Genomic DNA, 24,423 nt, shown 5'->3' on the forward strand with positions numbered 1-24,423 from the left:
AGCGATTCCTTAAAAATCGCAATTTAGAAATCGCAAAAGGGTATGTTGCTACATCTACCCCCAGATTTACATAGGTTGAAATGCCTCTGGAGGGCATGCCAAAAAGATTGTCATTCTTTGCGGGGAGTTGTAATTCAGTAAAGCCTGTGATTAATAGGGGTGACGAGACCCACGTCTCTTTCAGACAAAGCAAGTCACCACTTTGAAGGAAAGCTAGTGCTTCTATGTTTGAGATAGTAGATTTCGTCCTTACGACATTTCTCGGGATAACTGTGAGTGGTTTTATAGATGCTCGACTCTGAGATTCAGCCTTGCTTTGTACTGAGGGAGCAGGAGTGATTCAAATTCCCCCCTGCCGGAGTTGGTATGAACTACCCCAGCTCACTTGACTGTGTCAAATCCGAGATATTTGTTATAATTCTGCGAGTTACCGCTGGATTACTTGAATCAAGGGACCACTGTATTTTCAAGGTTGACTGGAAGTCTTTGCAGGGATTATGCGTTTTTCCTCTAAGTATGCCCTTCACTTGCAAATTAGATGTCCAAGTGCTAGCCGTTCCCATCAAGCTCTGTGGTTACCTTTCTAGTTGGAGCCCATATACCAAAATCCCCCAGCTATCGAATTTGGACTTCTCCGCCAGGCTCTTTTGGGTGAGAATACTGTCCTTCCATGTGGCCAGATTAGATTCTCTGGGGTCACTGCTTGCATGGTTGAAGTGTCTTGAACTGAAGGCATTTCAAGTCTTCAGAGATATCCATCATTCTGTGAAGTATATTCAGGAGTAAATACCATGATATCACTATTTAGTGAGCCAATGGCGGCATCTTTACCTCTCTGGATTGCTGTATATAACCAGCTCCAGGATGCCTTGAAGTGGTTAATCTCATTGAGCATTACCGATGGCAATCCCCCCAAGAGTGAGAATTTGGGGGTGATGTCTCTTGGGCTCTGTTTGAGTAGAAGCCATTGAGGATTTGTGATTTTGGGCTGTGCCCAGTGAGCCGTCAGGCTGTCCCCCTCGGTGCCTCTGGGGATTTACTTCCATAAGGTGCTTCTGATGTTTTTGCTTCGCTTTCTGCAGATTTATTTTGCAACACCTCAGGGGTTCCTGGCAAATTTATTCCTCAGGCTGTTTCTGACATAGATGTTATGTTCCCTATAAATTTGATCTGGAAAATTGGTAACAGCTTTTGAATGGTGATTGTAGTGGTTTAAGAGGGTGTAGCCTTAATTTCTGATGGTTCCTTCTATTTTACAGCATCCTCTTTATGGATTCCGTTATGCCTTGAAGGTTCGACTGAGAGGGAACACTGATTTTTCCTCTGAAATCAGCATACTTTTTCTTTTGCTTCTTGGCCCCTTCATGATAGGGCGTGTTTTTACTGTGTTTGTCTGCTGCAGTAGGGAAACATTTGGAACACTACGGCCTCAGCCACATGTATTCTGACTACGCAAACGCTTCCACACTTGCCTTAACCACGCATATGCGTGGTTACGGCAGTACGCAGTCTAGCTGCTGGATGCTGCTCAGCAGAAGCAGGAAGATGCCAGGAAGAGAGCCAGAGGACATGGTGAGGTAAATGTGGCTGAGGCAGGGTTTGTACGGGTTGGGGGTAGTTTTCAGGTTTGGGGGGTCAGGGTAGTTTTCTCGGCTTGGGAGGGTCAGAGGAGTTTTCTGGGCTAGGGGGACGGGGTAGTTTTCAGGGCTGGTGGGGGTTTCTGGTCGTTTTCAGGGCTGGTGAGGGGGGCAGGGTAGTTTTAGGGGCAAAGCAGGGATCAGGTAGTGTATGTAAAGGGGCAGGGATTTAGGTCTCAGGGAAGGGGAATGGGTAGTAAGGGTTGTTTTAGGGTTTAGGAGAGGGTGGGGTAGTTTTTAGAGCTCAGGGGGTTTGGTAGTTTTTTTCATTAAGGGCTAGGGTTTAAGGCCTAAGGGCAGTGGAAGTGGTTGGGGTTGTTTTAGGGACAGTGCGGGGGGGAGGCGGTCAGGGTGGGCCTCAGGGTGTAGTGGGACAGGTGGGGGAGGGGCTTCACATTAGTGGTAACATTAGCCATGCGGACACATTTACCATTCATGCCTTTATCATGAAATTGTGTGGTAAAAGAATGCATGGTTAAGATGCATTCATGGTTTGGGCTGCTTGGTAGAGGCATACGTGGTTTAGCCATGCATGCCTCTATCATTTAACCACTGCGCTACCTACAAACTGCGTCCCAGGGCAGTTAGTTTGGGTATTAGATGTTTTTTGTTCTCCTGTTCCTACTACCGCTGCACTTGCTGGCACAATGCTCCTTAGGTGTTTCCATGTCCTGAGTGGAGCAGTGCCAATGGAGCTGTGTTGAGTGTTGCTATGTCCTGGTTGGCTGACCGGCTGAGTGCAAGCTGTAATCTGGGAGCCTGTGTCTGCTGCCTTTACACTTAACGATGGTGTACTTCCAGAGCTCTCTGCTACTCAGGTTGTGGTGGAGCCCATAGTTCCTTGTAATTAGTGATCACTATGTATTGTGCACAGGTGCCACTCTCTGGTGTGTAATAGTCAGATTGCAATTAGAGAATGTAGCAGACGGCACCTGATTACCTTGGGTGCTCTGGATGTTGTTTAGGTTGGTTACTAATGAAGAGCGGACCTTCGGTAGTGAGCTAAGTTTGTCCACAATTGGTGCACATTGGCACACCACAGTTTGGGATGCTAGCCCAGTCTCTAGCTTGCTTACATTTGCTGCCATCTTGGATATTGGTGAGGCTATGGTCTGCATGGTGTCCATCTGCAGTTCTAATTTATGAGATTGCCATGTCAGAGCAATTATTGTGGCAGCCAGGGTTGAATTGATAGATACCAGAAGAGCATTGTGTTGCCATCAGCTGGTTTCAGTGCTGTTGCAGCATTCTTCTTGGTTGAGGTGGGGATTAGTTGCTCTGAGTGTATAGGGCTTTCAATCGGCCCTGCTTAGGAAGAGAGTCTGTTCTAGGGGGAATGCATAGGACGATAATCAGCCTATAGCCGTATTATTAGGTGCCAGACAATTTTGCTGTGTTGCTATGGAATTAATTGTGTTGCAGGTGGACTCACGCATAGGTTGGTCAAGTTATCCAGGTGGGGGCGTCTTGTCCGTGCTTTTTCAAGGTAACTTGGTGGCAGAATTCTACTGGCAGCACCCTGTCACTATTTGCGGATATGAGACTCTGAGTGGAAGAAAGCTCAAATATCTCTGTTACTGAATCACTGATTTTGGGTAGATGGTGAGCAGGTGAGGAGGAAGGAGCTGCATGAGTGATGAGAGGGGGCAGGAGCACAACCAGGTCCGCAAGCTGCACCCAAAACCAGGTCGGGACGCTTCCATGGGCACAGGTCTCGACCCTTCTGCAGCGACACTAACCGCTGCCTCCCTTCTGTAACCGCCTCTGTGCTTGCCCTCTCTGGCTCTCCCCTGCTCTATGGATGTATAATGAATGAGAGCCCCTTCACTAGTGCCCCCTGGCTCCTATACTTGGATATAGGATTATTCTTCTCTTGTCCAATTTATCTGCGGGGACTGTTATGAGTCCTGTCCTGGTGGCTGGAGAAATCATCACTGACTCCACATCCAGGCATGGTCCACTCCCATTATCAGGCCTAACTGTTTGGGCATTACCCAAGAAATTCATGAAATCCTCTAAAATTTCAGGGGGATATTTTCAAGAACGTGTGATAACCATTGCAAAAGTAGCTTAACGCAACTCTTCACATCGTAGGCTATCGCGTGAAAATAACTCTGTGTTAATGTGATATTCTCAACATGGCGGCACCATGCGATAGTCACCCGATACCAATTCAAATGAACGTGATAAAATCAATGTGATGCCGCAAAAATGCGAAACACCAACGCGATACAAAAATCAGCAACAACCAGCCACCAGCCTGCAATTCCCACGCGTCATGCGGGAAAATGCACTATAAAAGCAAAAAAAAACACCAAAACTATATCCGACTGTGTAGCACCATGGATGCACCCGGACTAAGTGCAGAGGACAACCCGAACCCCACAAGCCCAACGGAGGACCAGCCAGGAACCCCGTGTTCGGGGAAGGGCAAGGAGAAGAGGAAGAGGAGGTTCAGTTTTAGGAAGACCGGATCATCGTCACAGAGGTGATAAAACACTACCAACAACTGTTCGTGACCTCCACTGCATCATTGGCAACACAAACGGAAATATGGCAGTCCATCGTCAACAACGTGAATGCAGTCGGAGTATCGAGGAGGTCAATGGAGGAGGTCAAGAGGTGCTGGCATGAAGTGCACAGTCAAACCAAGGAGAAACTCGCTACCAACAAGAAGGCAGCAAAGGCGACTGGAGGTGGGAGTCCTGTACCACAGGAGGAGCTGGATGAGCTGGAGGAAATGGTGGCTACAGTCATCAGTGTGGAGACGGTGCAAGGAGTTGGGGGTCTGGACACAGCTCGATATGACCTGACCGAACAGCAACAGGGTGAGTAACGACCAGGAACTGGGGGAGGGAGGGAGATAGGCACAATGGCACACATGCACAATCATGTGCAGCACACTGCACACCCACAATAAGTGTGGAACATGTCCCTGATACCCTTGGCACACTGCATTACACATAGAAATGCCAAGTAGGCCCCCATACACAATGTGCACAAATGGGCCCCCTCCATATCACCAATGCCACAACCCACCCATGCACATGTGCTGAATCCAAAAAAGCAGCGGCTCCTTGAGCCACATTGACAATGCAAGTGACACTGCATGACAGATAGCATGGCTGCAGTCACAATACATGACATGGTGCACGAGACGACATTGAGGTGGCTGAGTGTGGCCCACATCCGTAAAGGAGCAGGTCACCCTCTGACACATCCATGTGCATCTACAACACATGACGTCAAAAACACATCTGCAGACAAACAATGCACAAGAGTACAAAATATGTCCAAGAGCACAAATGACCCAAGTCGTAAACATCACATCCCCCTAAAAGCACACAAGCCAAAGGCACACCGACTCAAAGGGATAAGGGACCGCCAAATCAGAGCTGCAGGGGCGACTCACCAACAATGCAGCACACACACATAGCAATCACAGTACATCAACATTGACGACAATGTCGTACAAAGTGCAACCCTTAAACCACAGGACAGAGTGCCGCCCGTGTGTAGAAACTGGCCAATCACATCTGGCATTGCATAACACTGTGAGATGATGATGTACGAGTACAATCTCACATCCGTCATGCAGTCAAAATGTCCACTGTCTCCCATCAAATAGCCAGCTTCACCAAAACAGCCACAATGTACATTGCCATGCAGTCTGAATGTAAACATCTCCAATGTGTGAACATACATGGAACACACTGTTAACCTGTATCTCCCGTTACATTGCAGAGGGACAATCAACACCTCCTGCAGAGCAGACCACACATCTCTACAGTGATGATGAAGAGACAACCTGCACATTTGCCCAGACACCCTCCAACGGCTCGTGGGCAGCCTCCGCACCCCACCTCCAGGAGCAGGACAGCCCAGCTGCATCGCGGTGACCCAACACCCTGCACCGACCACACAGCAGGAAGCACACACCACCACGGCTGGCCCACAGGACCCCCAGGACCAACACATGGAATTCCAAAGAGGTGTGTTAGGGTGCCAGGAGGAGATGGCTGAGCAACTGCGGATGGGGTTCGACCTCGTGGCAGCCAAACGTAGGTGTCTGAGTCCCATCAGGGACCACTTACAGTCCCTAACGGACACCCACTGTCCGCACCATGCTCTCCAACAATCCTTGCAAAAAGAACAATTGATGGACAGAATGCAGAACAATGTCATACATTCACCCCAGTACAGAGAACAAGAGTACAAGAACTGTCTAGTCAGACAGGCTAAAGTGATGACAGCACAGAATTGGCACAGATGCGGAGGACAATGGAGACCATGGAGCCGATGCAGACTGCCCCAGCTGAACACCAGCGAGCTGTAGCTGGAATCCCCATCCTCATCTTGCCATTGCTGCCACAGACCCTAACCAGATAACTGCTGCTGGAACTTCGACACACACATCTCCGCCCCTGATGATGTCATTGGCACACAGTGATGCAGCCCCATCACCTTCACTCCCTGATGTGTCAGTGCCCCATAGTGATGCAGCTATAACACCACTACACACACCTGACACACCGGACACAGAAGATGTCTAAGAGGAGTAAGATGTGGAAGGTAATGACTGAGTAAGGAGGCAGTAGCATCCGTACCCGCCACATGGCCTGTCCCTGCCTGGTTCAGCCCTATGCATCATGCCCTGGAACAAAACCTCCCACTGTCCCCCGGAACACTCTGCGACATTCACCTGGACATCGACATGGCCTTCCATATCTGCCCTTGTACCAATTACACAGCAATCCGGCTGCAGACTGAACTCTTCTTCTTCAGACTAACCTTGCATTCGCACAAGGACTCTGGTTGTCCCAGCCCTGGGCAACCACATTATGTGGTCTTGAACTGGCCATGTACCCCTCCAGCTCCGACACTCCCCAGAATGTGAATAAAACATTCCAAATCACACAGATGTGTCATGTCTATGTTCACTCACAAATACATATGTAAGTATGGATGAATGTAGTGACATTGATTGCACAAAAAGGTACACGCTGGTAAATGTCATCAATGCGCATGTTTGACCCTGACCCACATGGCCAATTAGCTGAATGTGAAGGTGTGAACTAGCTGGGGCCTCATTGCACATCAACAACAATCTTGCATCCCCCAACGTAGCCCCACGTCCATGTATTATATTGGGCTGTGTGCAGAAATGTCAGAATCGGTAGCATGCCTGAAGTAGTGTCCCCCATCGCATGTGGCTGCAGAGCATCTCTTCGCATGACCTACTCACACACATCAGTGTGGACACAGCCTGCTTTATTGGATCACATTGATCCATTCCACATGACAAGAAGCTGGACACCATACTCACATTGCTGAAGACACAGGCCTAGAAGCAACAATCCAAACACAATGTATGGCTCACAGAGGTGGAGCTGCCAATAGGGATTCACCATCAATGTACATCAATCAATCAATCAATCAATACATTTATAGAGCGTGCTACTCACCCGTAAGGGTCTCAAGGCGCTGAAGGGAGGGGGGAGTGCTGCTACTGCTCGAAGAGCCAGGTCTTGAGGTGTTTCCTGAAGGTGAGGTGGTCCTGGGTCAGTCGTAGGTGGGCGGGGAGAGAGTTCCACGTCTTGACTGCCAGGTAGGAGAATGATCTTCCTCCGGTGGTGGTTCTGCGGATCCGTGGCAGTATGTCCCTGACTGTGTATGGACAATATTAATTGAGGCACACTATTTTTCATACTAATCGACTCTCATCACAGTTGTACACTGGTGAAGTTGCGTAGACTTTATTAGCATGTGCATGTCAGTACGGGCAAAGAAAGGGCCACAACAGGCAGACAAATACTTAAAACACTTACAGGCAGGATGGGAACGTGTTGAGGTGCAAGAAATGGGGAGGAAAAAATGAACACACATCCTTACGGTTGTCAACGGTCTCTTCCCACCTTGCCTTGCAGGTCGAGTCATGTGATGTTTGGCATCTGCTCAGAGCCCCATGTCAGGGGACACGACTCACAGTTCATGGGATCTGTATGGAGCTGTACCACCAGACTGTGCCGACTGTGTGCTATGCTGACAGTGAGCAGGTCTCCCTCCAGCAGTATGTCAGATTTAGGAACTTTGCCAAACGAGGCTGTGCGGCTCCGCCCCTGGGGCTGCATCACCCTGCACAGGTGTGTGACAACACGCGTAGGTGCACACACATGCATTCTGAGTCTGGGCGAATGCAGACATGTCCACTGTTGTTCTGGCTTAAGGGACCATTCCTCCACGATGCAACACGGTGTTGGTACCTGTGCTCTTGGTGTCAAGCAGTTGTAGCTGCAGGAAGGTAGTTACACGTGGGAGAGCCAATCCATTAACTGGTCCGGACAGATGTGCTCCGTCCACGCAGTTTCACCAATCCACAACACAGCCCAATAGGGGAGCGTATCGATGTGGTCATTGCACACAATGACTTGTGCAATCTCACATCCACTACTGCCAGCACATACGTCACAGATCAGGGCATCCCATGCACGGGTAGCCCAGTTGCACTCCTGTTTGTGGGCCAACAGGGGGCATACACACAAGTCATAATCCAGTTCAGCTACTGTTGTGTTGGATAGTCAGACCTCCATGGGCCACTCGAATGTGCATGATTGACAGTGGAACCAGGGCTGGACGCATGTGGCGTACGCAAGCCGGAAACTCAGGCGGTAACTGATTCCCAAAATTGCCATTGGCAGAGCTCCCAACAGATGCAGCATTTGTGCACTGTACAGTTCCACGTGACAGGGATTGTGCATGTGCCCGGGATTGCCTGCAATTGTGTTTGTTGGTCTCGTACCTCCGGCACTCCTCAGACCGGCGGCAGTTTTGTGGACAATATGCCACAGCTCAGAGCAATGAGTCGTATGTGTGTTCAACTTTTGGACTTATGGGTTGTTTGTTACCAATGTGTTGGGGGCATGCCCTGCAGGTGTACCTCGAGCAGGGGCAAGTATGTGCAGGGTGTGAAAATGTTGGTCTTTCATTAGCGCAGTACGTGGTGTGGGAGTCGTCAGAGTCTGGTATGGTATCTCACTCATGGGGTGCAAGGAGCATTGAAGAACAAGGTCGGCGGTTCGGTTGTCCTTCCGCCTTGTGTATTGAGACAAAGGAGCTGTCATGCCTAATTTTAGTTTGACTACTGCTTACATTTCTGAAATGTGATGTGGCCTTCGCGCAGAAATTGTTGCCAAGCCTTAGCTTTAGGGTGCACCAATTGCGAAACACAATGCAAAAGTTGCCATGCATTAGCCAAGGGCCCGATTGTCCCTGAGCTCCTTGTTCAGTCTCTCTCTCTCTTTCTCTCTCTCGCTGTCCTTTGAAGAGTGCCTGACACACCTTATCCTGAATAATGTCTTAGAGGCAGTCACTTACAGATTGTCCAGGGATAACACGCCATGACTCTTCCAAATCGTTGTTTGGAGAGAAATATGAATGTGATATTTTGTTTGGACTTTCAATGGTGAATGATTGATTCTGCTTTTTCTGTACTCAAATGACTGTTAGATGTTGTGATTCTGTGGCATCAGGCGAATGATTTTGTTCAGTATTTTGTGACGTTGATGTGCAATCTCTTGGTCCGGGGGAGTGCCCGGGGTATGGCCCCGGGGAGGACTTGGGGGTTGTCCGGGGGTGGATGGCTGTGGGTGTTGTGGCCCTCGTGGGGGTCTGAGCTGCATGATCGTTGGCTCCATGGCATCTGTTGTTCTTCAGGTGTGGCTCTGGGCTGGGCTCCCTTTTCTGGTGGAGGTTGTGGTCCGATTTTGCACCAGGTCAGAGCAGGTGTTAATTTCTTTCTGCTAACGCGCCTTATCGCATGTTTTGTGTTGTTATCACAGATCTGGCTGGTTGTTGAGCATGTTGAGGTGTGGGGTTGTCGCGGCTTTTTGCTCGGGAACGCCTACTCTGCATCTCATTAGCGATAGTTGCCGGAGTCATCCGTGGCGATGTTTTTGCGGTTGCTATCGCAGGTTAACTGGTGGTATCGGCCGTTTGCACCAGCTTGTGAATGGAGTGATTAATTTATCGCAACTTTGGCTGAGATAAAGTGCTGATAACTCGGCGATAGATCCTTGAGAATATGCCCCTAGGTCTTTTCTCAGTCAATCCAAACAGCATTTTTTTAACCGACCTCAGTTGTTTCAAACCGACCCCGCTGCTTTTATGTTTATTCTTTCTCATTTGTCTCTGGATTAATTCTCCCAATTCACACCCTTAATCAATGAATACAGTCCATTATTACATCACCCATCACACTTCTTACATCAATTCTCCAGTATATTTTTCTGACAACAGACATTCCAGCCCATTCTAATTAGTTAGCAATTAAGACAGGATAGAATGGTGGGTCCGCCCTTGGTTACTCAAGGAAACAAATGGTTCTCAATTTTTATAGGAAAAGGTAGAAGATTGGAAGCAGATCTGGGATATGAAAATACCCTTATCTAAAGAAGAGGAAAAAAATTGTTGCACAGAAGGGCTCTATCTTTATTGCGTTAAACCAAGATATTTAATCAAAAGTTGCCTCCAGTTGCAGGAAAATTACCAGGTCTGTCCTTGAATTGCAAACCCTGGTTAGGGCTCTCTGCATCAAAAGAGTCTGTATTTTCAAGAACACTTCACTATTTACCAGTTGAATTAACAGCACCCAAATGGGCCATGCACCCTGTGGCTCGGACTGACTGTGAAGGTTCTGGTAATTTCATGGGCTATGAATTCCAGATGATGGCAGAAATTCTAGTACAAAATAAGACATGCACAGAATACATCCAAGAAATAGAGAAATACTCAACCTCTGGAGAGAGATTTTACAAACGACTTTACCTTTCCTAATCATTACGTCTGAAGGACATGTAGAGTCTTTGACTTTAGATGTAATTGACCATTTTCCATTGTATTGGGAACATCGTGGTTGGTTGAATATTAATAATCCTATTATACGTTGGAAGACCAACATTATGGAATTCTCACTTCAATAAGTTGAGAAAGAATGTTCTCAGATAAAGTGAATCCAGATACAGTAAGATTTCACATTTGGTGTACCATGACTTTGCTGATGCCGACTCCCTTCCTTCCCATTGGGAATATAATTTCCCTCTTGATTAGGTTCTGGGATTATCGAAGGATTCCAAGTACATAAGGAATATTTTGATGAAAACCTTAAGAAAGGATTTGTCAGGCATTCAACCTCTCCAACTGGAGGCCCCAACATTTAAATTCCAAATTGAGATGCGTATTTCAAACCTTGTATAGATTACTGTGATCTCAACAACATCACTGTCCACAACCAATATCCCTTACTCCCCATTTCAATCTTGATGGATCAAATAAAGTAGCCCAAGATTTTTCAAAGCTGGATTTGAGTGGTACATACAGCCTCGTATGGATTAGAGAAGGAGAAGAGTGCGAGCCTTTAACACACAATATGGCTATAGTGAATATCTGTTCATGCACTAGGGCCTATATAACACCCCAGCACTTGATAAATGATAAGGCTATCTTGCATCAAAAATGATCTTTCTTGATGATATCTTAATTTTCTGTAACTCAGTGGAAGAAGATCAGAGACATGTGAACGAGGTGTAGTCTTCACTCCCCAAACTTTAGCATATGCCAGATTGGAGAAGTGTGAATTTAAGAAGAAGCAAGACAGTTTCTTAGGCTTTATTATACAGAAGCAAAGAATCCAAATGGATCCCTGCAAGGTGAAAGCAGTTTTTGTATGAGATGCACTTATCAGGGCAGAGGAAGTACAAACATGTTTGGATTTGCCAACTTCAAGAGACAATTCATCCTCAGTTGCTCAAGGATTGTATTGCTCACCACTCAATTCAAAAAGCCAGGGTTCAAATTCCAATGAGGTTGCAGACAGGGAACAGAATTTCTAAAATTAAAGAAACTGTTCAAAAGGGCCGCTATACTGTGGCATCCTGATAACAAAATACCAATCATAGAAGAGACTGATGACCCAGCCTACTCCATTGGGGCCATTCTGTTCAAGAGACATCCACATTTAAACCCTATAGCCTTTTTCCCTAGGACACTCCTTGGCACATAACAAAACTACACCGTCAATGGTAGAGAATTATTGGCTATAAGGAAGGCATTTGGTCAATAGCATTATTTGGAAGGATCGTAACATAAAGTCATAATCTGGAGTGATCACAAGAATGTGGGGGTTGTCACATTTGTTTGGTGAAGTAAGGTTAAGCATGCCAGATGTACACTCTTCTTCTCCAGGTTTCACTATGAGAGCTGTTATTCTCCAGGAAGAGACACTGGAAGGTGGATGATCTGCTTTGTCCACCACTGGAAGAAGGACTAAAAGAAGAGTTACCATTATCTTTTGGTGGGGTACTCTAGTCCGGTGGTCAGTGACGGACAGCCCGTTGCTAGGGCAGCTATGCACTTTACAAATTTAATTAACATAACAATTCAGGCACAAAAACCTGGTGGTCCTGTTGCAGAAGATTTATTCAATGCTTCTGGAAGCAAAGAAACTGATGACCAGAGAGGACTGGATAGAAGAAGATTCAATTCATTGAATGATTAAAAAAGATTTGCTATTTTACGAAAATCTAATTTTCAATCCGACAAAGATCCCATAGAAATCTAACCAGCGGGGCATTTTGGAATTGCAAATACTTTACATTTTGTAACACGTAACTTCTGGTGGCCATCAGTGTAGAAGGATGTCATACAATAGGTCAGAAGTTGATAGGTTTCTGCTCAAGAGTGAACATCTGAGTCCAGTCAGGACCCAAAAAATATTTTCCACTCCTCCCACTCATTCTCGTCCCTGGGCCAACATCGCAATGGAATGTATTGTAAAATTGTCTATATTCCAGCTTTTCACTACAATATTGGGCATTGCGGATTATTTCACAAGGCTTAATTATTGCATCCCATTAACCTAATTCCCAACACCCTCAGAATCGGCACAGTATTTGTGGCCTGGAAAGTACAACTCAATGGACTTCCAGAGGAGATAATTACAGAAATATTTTGGAACACATTTGCAATACATTATGATTGGGAATGGTGAACTGCAAGTCCACCAGTTACCACATTCAGGCCAATGGCCAAGCAGACACACTAAACCAGTCCTTGGAACCGTACTTACGATGTTTCACCATGGAACATCCTAAGGAATGGGCTTTGTGAGTTCCTTTAGCTGAATTAGCCTCTAAAAACTCTCTATATACTGCTTTGGGGTGCTCCCCCTTCTCTTGCACCTATGGGGTCCATCCAAGGTATTGATTTACATCTTTAGCCATTATAAAGGTACCTTTAGTTACAGCATTACTGCAACAGCTCCATTCCATTCATAAATCAGCTATTACTTATTTGATGATGGTCAAGGTAGATTATAAGATTTTGTTTGATTGCCATAATCAACCTACCCCTAATTATAAAATAGGGAACCATGTCTGGCTTTCTACTACCAATCTGTCCTTTCAGAGTACCATCCAAAGTATTCACCTCAATTTGTAGGTCCTTTTGAAATCAAACAGGGGACAGGAACGTCTGCCTTGCTTTTGGCCTTACTGAACAGATGGGAGATTTATCCTTTAGTACATATATCTCACACCAAGGCTGCACTAACAGGAGCATTTAAAGCCCCTCCAACGCCGGTTCTAGTATATGGGTCACAGACTCACAGAAGGTGTATTTAGTGTTTGGTGGCATGGAAGGGTTTTGATGCTTCAGACAGATCATGGGAACATGAAGCTTTTTATACATGCCCCCAGATCAGTTATGGCTTTTCCTACCTCATCTCTCAATTTAAGCCAACCAAAGATTAGGAGGGTAGAGTAATCTCGGGGGAAGATGGGGTAATGTCGGGATTCCACTGAGGAGCGTGCAGAAAAAGAGTACAAGTCTGTCTGGATTGGGTCTAGAAAATCACGAAAGGTGAAGGATTCAGGAGGGACGAGGATATTTAGTGAGAATATCGGAAACAGAAATATTGTAGACCAAAAATTCATGTCAAGAATATCAAGGACACAAATATTGTGAAGGTAGGTTTCTCTGTGTAAGCAAAATGTTACTATATATATCTCCACATATATGTACCTTGAGGATATATATATCTTAAAGGTACGTATATCTGAGGTTAAGAATATACATCTATACTTACCTCTTTGTACTTACCTTCTCAATATTTTGGTCCTTATTATTTTTCACACTATATTATGTCCACACGATATTTATATTTCCAATATTCTGTCACTGATCCGGGGCTAGAGTCCGTAGGCTAGGAGCTCTTGGGGCCCGATGTAGGTAATTCTTATTTACCACTTCTTAAATACCGAATTTTACCGATTCGGTATTTAAGAAGTGGTAAATATGAAGGGGGGAGATGTAGGTATTTCCAGATGTGTAAATACCGAATCTTTAAGATTCGGTATTTACCGAATCTGTAAATACCGAATCGGTATTTCCTATTGATTCCTATGGGCTGTGAAGCCCATAGGAATCAATGGGCAATACCGATTCTGTAATTACAGAATCGGTAAATACCGAATTTCTCAAGGGTGCAGGGGGTGTCACTTTGACACCCTCTGGCCCCCCCAAAACAGGCTCGGGTGCCATGTGGCAGGCATACATGCCCCAAGGGCAGGTGTGCCTGTCATATGGCAGAGTTGTGCATGCACACATGTGCATGCACACCGGAATCGGTATTTTACCATCAAATTGGATTTGATGGTAAAATACCGATTTTGTAAGGCTTATGGGACTCAGAAGAGTCCCACCTACATCTCAAATTTACCGAATCGGTAAAAATACCGATTCGGTATTTTACAGAATCGGTAAATTTACCGATCGGTAAATTTACCGATTCTGTAAAATTAAGGACCCTACATACCATTCCTCAAATACCGGTCGGTAACGGCCGAAAATACCGATTTTCGGCCGTTACCGACCGACCTACATCTGGCCCTTGGCCCTTAGCATCAAACAGACATTTTCAGCTCATGGCCAGTAGAGGGAGCACAGCACATACGGGTCACTACAAATCTTCCGTTTGTTGAATGTCCCCCACTGTTGCTTAGTTCATCACCATATTGCTTCTCTTTCACTGTCTAGATTCCTATGCTCCAGGATCTTTTGCTCTGGGTGCTTCTGCACCTCTGTGTGCTTCCTGCTGCCTTTGTGGCTTGTTACCAACATCTCCACTGAAGATTCCGGTGAGTTCCATCTCCCTTGTTGTCAGTATATCCTTTCACGTGTTTCTCCAGATTGTATATGTTTAAAAACACACACACACACGCACGCACGCACGCACGCACACACTTGTGCCATCTGTGCTTTCAGATCCTTCAGCCCCGACTGATATTTTTCACTACAACGTATCCCAATGTATCCATTCCGGGGATGCACGGTGACTCTCCTATGATGGGCCTCTCACTGGTGTAGTGTATTTCTCTCTCACCTTCCCTTACTCCTATAGCTCTATTTTCCTATACGAGAGAATAGCTTATCTTTTCGCCTCACAGGAAGTTCTTAATGGGAGATCAGGGGATTATCGCCTGAGCACCCTGCTCCTGGCTCTATCTCACAGGAACAGGTGCATTCCTGATGAGATACTTTATACAGATTTATAGTAATTCCGCTCTCTTTAGAGGACAGATGAAAGTAAAATAGTTGGCAGTTTTGATTGACAGTGGTCTCTCTGAACTGCAGCTGTTAACGAGATGGTATTACTTTACTATATACCTTCTGGATAATGCAACACTTACCTTAGCAAAATAGCTAGCTTGATGGCCTGTCAAACAGCAAATCAAATTATGTGCAAGTCTGTATGATGCAAGAATCACTTAGAATAAATTCCTTTGGAGACTAGAGATTAGGCTTGCATCAAACAGTCTTGCCTTATGGAGGTAGCAGAAAGTCACCTTACTCAAATATATTTTCTGGAGCATAGTTCACTCCTTAGCAGGAATATGGCAGGTTTAACCTAGATGGTTAAATCTGTCCTAAGCACCATACTATGTGCTCATTCACTTACTTGTGTGCTCACGGAGAGCCTGGAAAAAAGAGATTCTCTGAGGAGGAATGATCATCCATCTCAGGAAGTACAAAAGATAGGAAAGACTACTACCCAGTGATCAACTGTTGATCAACTGTTACCAAAGGATATATAACTATTGTTGTGCTGTCTTACCTGAATGTCGAGCTCCGGGAGGTTCAGCTTTACAGAGATGATGTTAACACCCACACCTGATTCAGGGCAAGCCCAGGGGAAAGGAGATTCTTCCAGGAGTAATTAGCACCCTTCTTAGGTAGGACAAAAGAAAGGAAGGGTTACTATATAGGTAAATACATAATTGATCAACGTTTGCCAAATGAGGATGTGCTGTTACCTGAATATCGAGCTTGGCGAAGTTCAGTTTTCCAGGGTTAATATTAACGCTCTCGCTTAGTGATAAAATAACCTACTAAGTCACAAACTTAACAGTATAGGGTGACAACAAAGAGAGAATAATATAATCATCAGCAAGAAATCAAAAGGACAGATTGCTAACAAGCTCACAGTTTACTGATTTTCCAACCCTGAAGTGACTTTTAAGACAAGAAAGTAAACTGCTTATCATCATGTAATCCGTATGCACTTGAACCAGGCACACATGCTGTAACATAGGTAAAACGTCAAGTTGACTTGTGCATCGAATTAAAAAACAAGGCAAGAACAACAAAGCTGCTGTTGCCAAAATATGGGGTGGTTTCTATGATTTAATTCTCTCCAAATTTGTAAGGGAATGGGTTCCTTATTGAGAAAGGCTTCCATATTTGGTCCCATCTTTTCAAAAGCTTATAGTTGGAAGTTGCTTCAGCTTCTGCTTTTTTGGATTTTGTTTCCTTTGGGTATACATAAATATACCTGTTCCTCTTTCCTGATAAATTTCCTCTCATGAAATTATTTACAATGAGATAGCATTGCATTTCTTCATTTATTAGTGTTACTTTATTTCTTCACACGTTGTACATACTGATCTTATAATGAAGTATTTTTGAGGTCAGTGTGTGACTTTGAGAATGATCCTAGAAAGCCTGAGCAGAGTCAAGCCTAGATTTGCAAACCCTTGCGATTGTAGGACATCTTCTAAGACTCAATTTCTCCTCAAGCTTTTATACTTTATGGGGGCGGAGCTTGCCGGCGCAACAAGATGGCCGCAAGCTAGTTGAGGTCTGCTATGCCATAAGACAATTCTCCACTTTTCTTGCAGTTCCTGAGGTTTAACGACTGCTAACGAGGACCACTGTGTGTCGGAAGCCAGCAGGTGCTGAATCATCCAAGTTTGAGGCGGTTCTATGGCGTAGCTTCGGAGCTACGAGAGCCGGAAGGTGATGTGAGTTAAGTGTTGCCCTGAGCCCCGCTGTGGTACGAGACGATTCTCTGAACGATCCGACCCGACCCATTAAGGAGCACCTGACCCGCTGAGAGCACCGATACCATCGCCTGCGATCGGAGAACACGGGCAGTCTACCAGTCCCCACAGATCCCTCTTGCTCTGCGCTGCGGCCTGGAGGGCATGCGTTGGGGCGCAGTAGTGCCAGAAGGCCAGAAGCAGAGGATCCGGCCTAATGAACTGCTGCGGGGAGCGGCGAGCTGCAATTGCTCTGGTGTTATCCTTACCGAAGACGACTTGAAGCACCCCCAACTTAGAAGGTGAGTCGCTGGAGGCCTGGAACTGTCCTTGAATGGCCCCACACGAGACTGCCTCTGGCAATAGAGATTGCGTCACATCCAGGCCCTGCCGGAGCTCCATGAGTCATGAGCCTGTTGGGCGCAAGGCACTAGTAGAGGTGCAGGTCGTGTTCTAGACGACTGGCTGGGCCATATAGCTGCCGGTAATTTGAAGATTCGGTAGTGATATTGTGAGCAGTTGGGGGGCACCTGAATCACGGTGCAGCACTTGACCAGCCTGACCCCTGGCACTGGTGGTGAAAGAGCGACAGGGGTGCTTCAAGGGATGAATCCTCAGCGCAAAAGCACTGAGAGTTGTTAATCCCCAGAGGCACAACGAGGGAAACCCACAGCTACAAACCTAACCTGGTAGACACTGTGGAGCTTTTGTAGGGTGGAGCTGGGACTGTTTTATCTCCCCTCACCCCCACTCTTGCACAACTATCGGCACTGGAGGGACCCTGGGCATGCTCCTAGGAAAACTCGGACTTGCTTCTTAAGCTGCGCTGCGAATAAGTGAAGGCAGAACTCTGCAGTGCCTCCTTTGGGACGCAAACTAGCGACAATGGGGGAGGTGGGCAAAGTCCAATCCAAACTCCCGTTTTGAGCAGTGCAAAACTAGTACCAGGGAGACAGGTGACCCTCAACCCATCGTAGAACCAGTTGACATGAGCAAAGAGTTCCCTACATCAATAGATGGCAAGATAGACTCGCTAGTCTATCACGTTGACAGAATGTCTGAACGCGTAGATAAGCACACCCAAAGGCTTGATATGGCGGAAAGACGTATCTCTGAGGTTGAGGAGCCCCACATAGAGGTAGATACAATGCAAAAAGAGATAGACAAGACACTTGTGCAGCTGCAAGATAAAGCAAAAGACCTCGAAGCCAGGTCTCGAAGGATAAACATACACCTTACGGGACTGCCCAAAACAACTCCTACCGGAAGCATGAAACTTCATTGAAACCCTGCTAGTCTCTCTTCTGGGCCGGGACACTTTCTCCGACATCTTTGTAATTTTTAGCATGCGAACCATTCGTTGGGCTTGCGCCCTCCCTCAGGTGCTCCACCGTACCCAATAATTGCAACGTTTTTAAATTACAGGGACAGGGATGCAGCCCTGAGGAAGGCCGGAGACTTGGAGTCTTTGCAGTATGAGGGCTCTACACTCTCTCCATACTCTGACTTCACGGCCAAAGTTCAGAAAGCCCAGAGACAGTTTGCCCCACTAAAGAGAGCACTACGTGGTCAGGAACTGTACTACACAATGCTCTACCCAGTGCGTCTGCGAGTCACAATGAATGGAGTATCAAAGATCTTCATGGAAGCCAAGTCCCTACAGAAAGCGCTCAAGGACTACACCAAGGAGCAACAACAAGCTCCTACAGTGGAACTGTCACAGGGACCTGAGGGAGGCACTATGGACGAAAATGATTAGAACTGCACTGCAAGTATCGCTTACAGTGGGAATGACTGCGCTGAGGGGAGGAGGGAGTGGGGCGGATTTAGCAGTTTGGGAGAGTCTTCAGTGCGTCCTAGGTATATGGTTTTGGAGTTGGCAGTTCCCTACGTCAGCAGTATCACTTTCTCTACACCCAAGCAGCGATGTATTGTATTTGTGACTACCCTAGTATAGTTACATGGGGACTTAAGTTGTGGGAGTTTGGTGCCAGCGGAGCCAGACGATGAGATCTCTTACTGAGGGATTTAGTGGGTCAATTAATTTAGGGAGCCCTTTCCTTTACCACCCTTAACTTAGGGGATAACTGCAGCACTATTCTTTAAGATAAACAGTTCCTAGATACTGCATCCACTGAATGCAGAATGTGTAATAGGCTTCAGGCAGATAGGGCCGCCTACCCTTGGATGGTCTGAGAGATTATACGATGTGTTGACACTACGCAGGTAATCTGCCATAATAGTATTGAAATGGCGGACAATCACTGCTGGTGGATTCCAGTGGTGAGTGGGTGGAGAGTCAACATCCGCCTGTGTGTGTGAATCAATTGATCGCATTAGGCCACGATTGTTTGAATTTTGGGGGGGGGTTCACCGATTGTGTCCAGTTGGGCTTGACACAATGAGCGTGGGGGTTGATTAAAGGGTACTTTTTGTTGGAGCCATTGCTGAGAAGGGACCATGACATAATTTCTAGACATTTGCCGCATTTGATGGAGGTCTACATAGAGGTACGGACATTGTTAACAACAGGTACCTGCAATTCTAAACAATGACACAGCAGGAAGGTCTACTAATCAGATTCTTAATATGGAATGTACGGGGCCTTACTAATTATCGCAAGGTGCAGAATGTGATTGCGTACCTTAACCGACACGCAGTCGACATAGCTCTGCTATAAGAAACTCATTTGCCTATGGACAGTGCGATGTTAACACAAAAAGCACTGAAAGGTTTGTTTCATGCCTCAGGGTTTACTGCTCACGCCAGAGGAGACCTCACATGGTTAAACCCGAAATCAGGATTCAAAATTGTCCCGGAGGTGACGGATGGTGAAGGGAGGAACACTCCCTATACAGGTTATTAATGTGTATGGTCCAAATTATTACAACCCCACTTTTACAAGTCCCTATTTGCTTCTCCTAGTGTAGACTCTGCGCTATTAGTGGGAGGGATTTTAATAGTGTACTCAACCCAACTCTAGACTGTTCTAAGGGTCCTGAGTGTCGCTCTTTGACATCAGCAAAGACACAACATCACGATTAGACATGGTAGATGTTTGGAGGGCGAGATTCCCAGAGCCAGGGGGTACATGCACTACTCTGCTCCACAGGGCCTTCATACGAGAATAGATTACTGGCTTTTGTCGTGCAAAGTGTACTCGGAAGTCAGGGACTGTAAAGTTCACCCTTGGACCCTTTCGGACCACTCCCTATTAAGCATGGGCGTAAAATCCGCTCCGCTCGCGGATTTTCGGCAAATTCGCAATCCGCGAACGCTCGCGAATTTGTCGAAAATCCGTGAATCCGCTCGCGGCGGATTTTTTGCTTGGTTGCGGCGCGCGCCGTGGTGCACGGCGTTCACTTTCCGTCATTTTAGCGTTTGCCGAGTTGTTTTTCTTTGCGAGTGACGCGCCATTTTAGATCTTGCTGCGTGTTCCCGCGGGAGTTTGTCGCCCGCGAATACGTACTCGCGGCTTGCCACCTTGCACAGCACACCTCGCGAGAGTTCGCAATTGCGAACACGTAGTTGCGGCGGAAAGGAACAATCTCGCACTTGCGAAATAGAGATTTTGCAATTTCGCACAAGAAAATCACCAGCAAACAGGATAAACCTTCAGAAAATTATGATTTTTATCAGAATCACTCCTCAGGTTGACATTTGCATGGCCTTTTTTTTTGCAAGGAGTCCATTTTGGGGGGGGGAGGAAGGAAGTGCCCCACAGTCTCCAACTTCCTGTTCCTGTCCAGCAGGCTCCTCCCAGTGCTTTGTCCATCTCCTGGTCACTTTCATTTGGATCTGGAGCTGGAAGGATTACTTTTTGTGGGTGCTGCTGGATATTTGGATTTGAGGCCTTTTTGACTGTCTTTGGATCACTTTTGGATTAGAAATCAACTTTCACAAGTAAGTTTGTTTGGGGCATTACAGTTGCTGCAAGTACAATTTTGGAACTTTTTCAGAAAATTAAATAAATTATATTGTGGGTAGCCACAGTATCCAGTAGGACCAGGGTTGGTTATGGGTGCATGATACAACTGTTTTGTTGAATTTAAACACCATTGAGGCCATGGATGGGCTGGGATTGTGCAGATTTTATTGTTTTTTGTCGTTTTTTTGGGCCTGCTGGTGTGGCCCTTTGCCCAGGGGTGGTGAGTGTTGCATGGGCCTAGTCTTTCTGTGGGGTGTCTTCTTGAATTTAAACACCATTGAGGCCATGGATGGGCTGGGATTGTGCAGATTTTATTGTTTTTTGTCGTTTTTGGGGGGCTGCTGGTGTGGCCTTTTCCTTGCCCAGGGGTGGTGCTGGTGCATGGACTGAGTGTGCCTGTGGTGTGGTCTCACTCTCTTTGATGTAAACATCATGGATGGCATTGGATTGTGGTGATTTCTGGCTGTTTTTCTGTTTTTTGGGGGTGTACTGTTGATGTGGACTGGCCATGTGGGTGGTGGTGGTGGCCATCTTGAGTGCTGGCTGGTACAGGCAACATGTGCTTGGGGTGTAAGGGGGCCATTTTGAGGAGAGGCAGTGTCTGAGGCCTGCACTTATTTTGCCTACTTTTCATCCCTTATGCCCAGGGGTAGTGAGTGTTGCATGGGCCTAGTGTTTCTGAGGGGTGTCTTCTTGAATTTAAACACCATTGAGGCCATGGATGGGCTGGGATTGTGCAGATTTTATTGTTTTTTGTCGTTTTTTTGGGCCTGCTGGTGTGGCCCTTTGCCCAGGGGTGGTGAGTGTTGCATGGGCCTAGTCTTTCTGTGGGGTGTCTTCTTGAATTTAAACACCATTGAGGCCATGGATGGGCTGGGATTGTGCAGATTTTATTGTTTTTTGGGGGGCTGCTGGTGTGGCCTTTTGCTTGCCCAGGGGTGGTGGTGGTGCATGGACTGAGTGTGCCTGTGGTGTGGTCTCACTCTCTTTGATGTAAACATCATGGATGGCATTGGATTGTGGTGATTTCTGGCTGTTTTTCTGTTTTTTGGGGGTGTACTGTTGATGTGGACTGGCCATGTGGGTGGTGGTGGTGGCCATCTTGAGTGCTGGCTGGTACAGGCAACATGTGCTTGGGGTGTAAGGGGGCCATTTTGAGGAGAGGCAGTGTCTGAGGCCTGCACTTATTTTGCCTACTTTTCATCCCTTATGCCCAGGGGTAGTGAGTGTTGCATGGGCCTAGTGTTTCTGAGGGGTGTCTTCTTGAATTTAAACACCATTGAGGCCATGGATGGGCTGGGATTGTGCAGATTTTATTGTTTTTTGTCGTTTTTTTGGGCCTGCTGGTGTGGCCCTTTGCCCAGGGGTGGTGAGTGTTGCATGGGCCTAGTCTTTCTGTGGGGTGTCTTCTTGAATTTAAACACCATTGAGGCCATGGATGGGCTGGGATTGTGCAGATTTTATTGTTTTTTGTCGTTTTTGGGGGGCTGCTGGTGTGGCCTTTTGCTTGCCCAGGGGTGGTGGTGGTGCATGGACTGAGTGTGCCTGTGGTGTGGTCTCACTCTCTTTGATGTAAACATCATGGATGGCATTGGATTGTGGTGATTTCTGGCTGTTTTTCTGTTTTTTGGGGGTGTACTGTTGATGTGGACTGGCCATGTGGGTGGTGGTGGTGGCCATCTTGAGTGCTGGCTGGTACAGGCAACATGTGCTTGGGGTGTAAGGGGGCCATTTTGAGGAGAGGCAGTGTCTGAGGCCTGCACTTATTTTGCCTACTTTTCATCCCTTATGCCCAGGGGTAGTGAGTGTTGCATGGGCCTAGTGTTTCTGAGGGGTGTCTTCTTGAATTTAAACACCATTGAGGCCATGGATGGGCTGGGATTGTGCAGATTTTATTGTTTTTTGTCGTTTTTTTGGGCCTGCTGGTGTGGCCCTTTGCCCAGGGGTGGTGAGTGTTGCATGGGCCTAGTCTTTCTGTGGGGTGTCTTCTTGAATTTAAACACCATTGAGGCCATGGATGGGCTGGGATTGTGCAGATTTTATTGTTTTTTTGTCGTTTTTGGGGGGCTGCTGGTGTGGCCTTTTCCTTGCCCAGGGGTGGTGCTGGTGCATGGACTGAGTGTGCCTGTGGTGTGGTCTCACTCTCTTTGATGTAAACATCATGGATGGCATTGGATTGTGGTGATTTCTGGCTGTTTTTCTGTTTTTTGGGGGTGTACTGTTGATGTGGACTGGCCATGTGGGTGGTGGTGGTGTCCATCTTGAGTGCTGGCTGGTACAGGCAACATGTGCTTGGGGTGTAAGGGGGCCATTTTGAGGAGAGGCAGTGTCTGAGGCCTGCACTTATTTTGCCTACTTTTCATCCCTTATGCCCAGGGGTAGTGAGTGTTGCATACTTGCATGTCCCTAGTCTTTCTGTGGGGTGTCTTCAATGTAAACATCATGGATGGCATGGGATTGTGCTCATTTTTCTGTGTTTTGTCGATTTTTTGGGTAGTATAACTAAACTGATGTTCCTCTGTCTTCCATTGCTTTTAGGTGCACAAGAAGACTCAATAGAACCACCAGTGCCAGGAAGAAGTCCTGCAGCGGTGTGTGCAGCATAACGTCACGCGACGTCACGTCTGGACACAGAACCCTCTGCAACTCGTGCAACTGCTGCCTGCTGACCTGCTCTGAAGAAGATGGCCCCAAAAAAAGTAACCCGTAGCTCCTCTAGCAAGAAAGGTGCCAGTAAGGAGCAGAAGAAGCAAGTTACCAAGGACACTGGTGTGCCGCCCGCCCCTTTTTTTGGGAGTAAAAAAAAAAAGTATGCCTGCAGCAGCTGCAGCGGGATCTGCTGGGGACCAAGCTGGCAGCAGCACCCCCGCTCCATTGGGCTCAGTGCCACCACCACCACCACGCCAACTTAAGTCCAAGCCCTTGAGTGCTGCAGAGGCAGCCAGTATACTTCTTCAACCACCATCGACCAGTGATGTTGGCTCATCGCAAGAAAGCAGCAGCAATGTCCCTCAATCAACACAGGTTGTTGTAGCTCATCTGACGAGTGTTGAACAACCACAGCCGCAACAACAATCACATGTGCAAGTACAAGCCCAAGTACATGTGGAAGGAGAGGCAGCGCAAGGAGATGCGCAAGCAGAGGTGCATGGAGGGTCACAACAAGTGCCCACAATAGTTGTTCCTCCCGAAGTAGGGGCAAATCAGGAAATCGACAATCAAGGCGAGGTATCATTTGAGGAAGCCACTCCTCCTGATGATCCTTCATTGTCTTCCACACCCCTAGCAAGGAAGAGATCAAGGGTGGTGTCTACATCCTCTTCAAGCACACCTCCTTCTGATGATACGGATCAAACTTGGGAACAAACAAAGGTAGTTAAGCGTAAAAGGAAGCTCGTCCAAAGTCTCAGAGTTTCTTTCTTTTCTTTTGCGAGTTTGTAACGCGCTAGGATCACCTCCCGAAGGAGTATCTCCGCGCCTTTGGCAA

The sequence above is a fragment of the Lissotriton helveticus genome, chromosome 1_1, assembly GCF_964261635.1.
Source record: "Lissotriton helveticus chromosome 1_1, aLisHel1.1, whole genome shotgun sequence".
In the NCBI taxonomy this organism is placed as follows: Eukaryota; Metazoa; Chordata; class Amphibia; order Caudata; family Salamandridae; genus Lissotriton; species Lissotriton helveticus.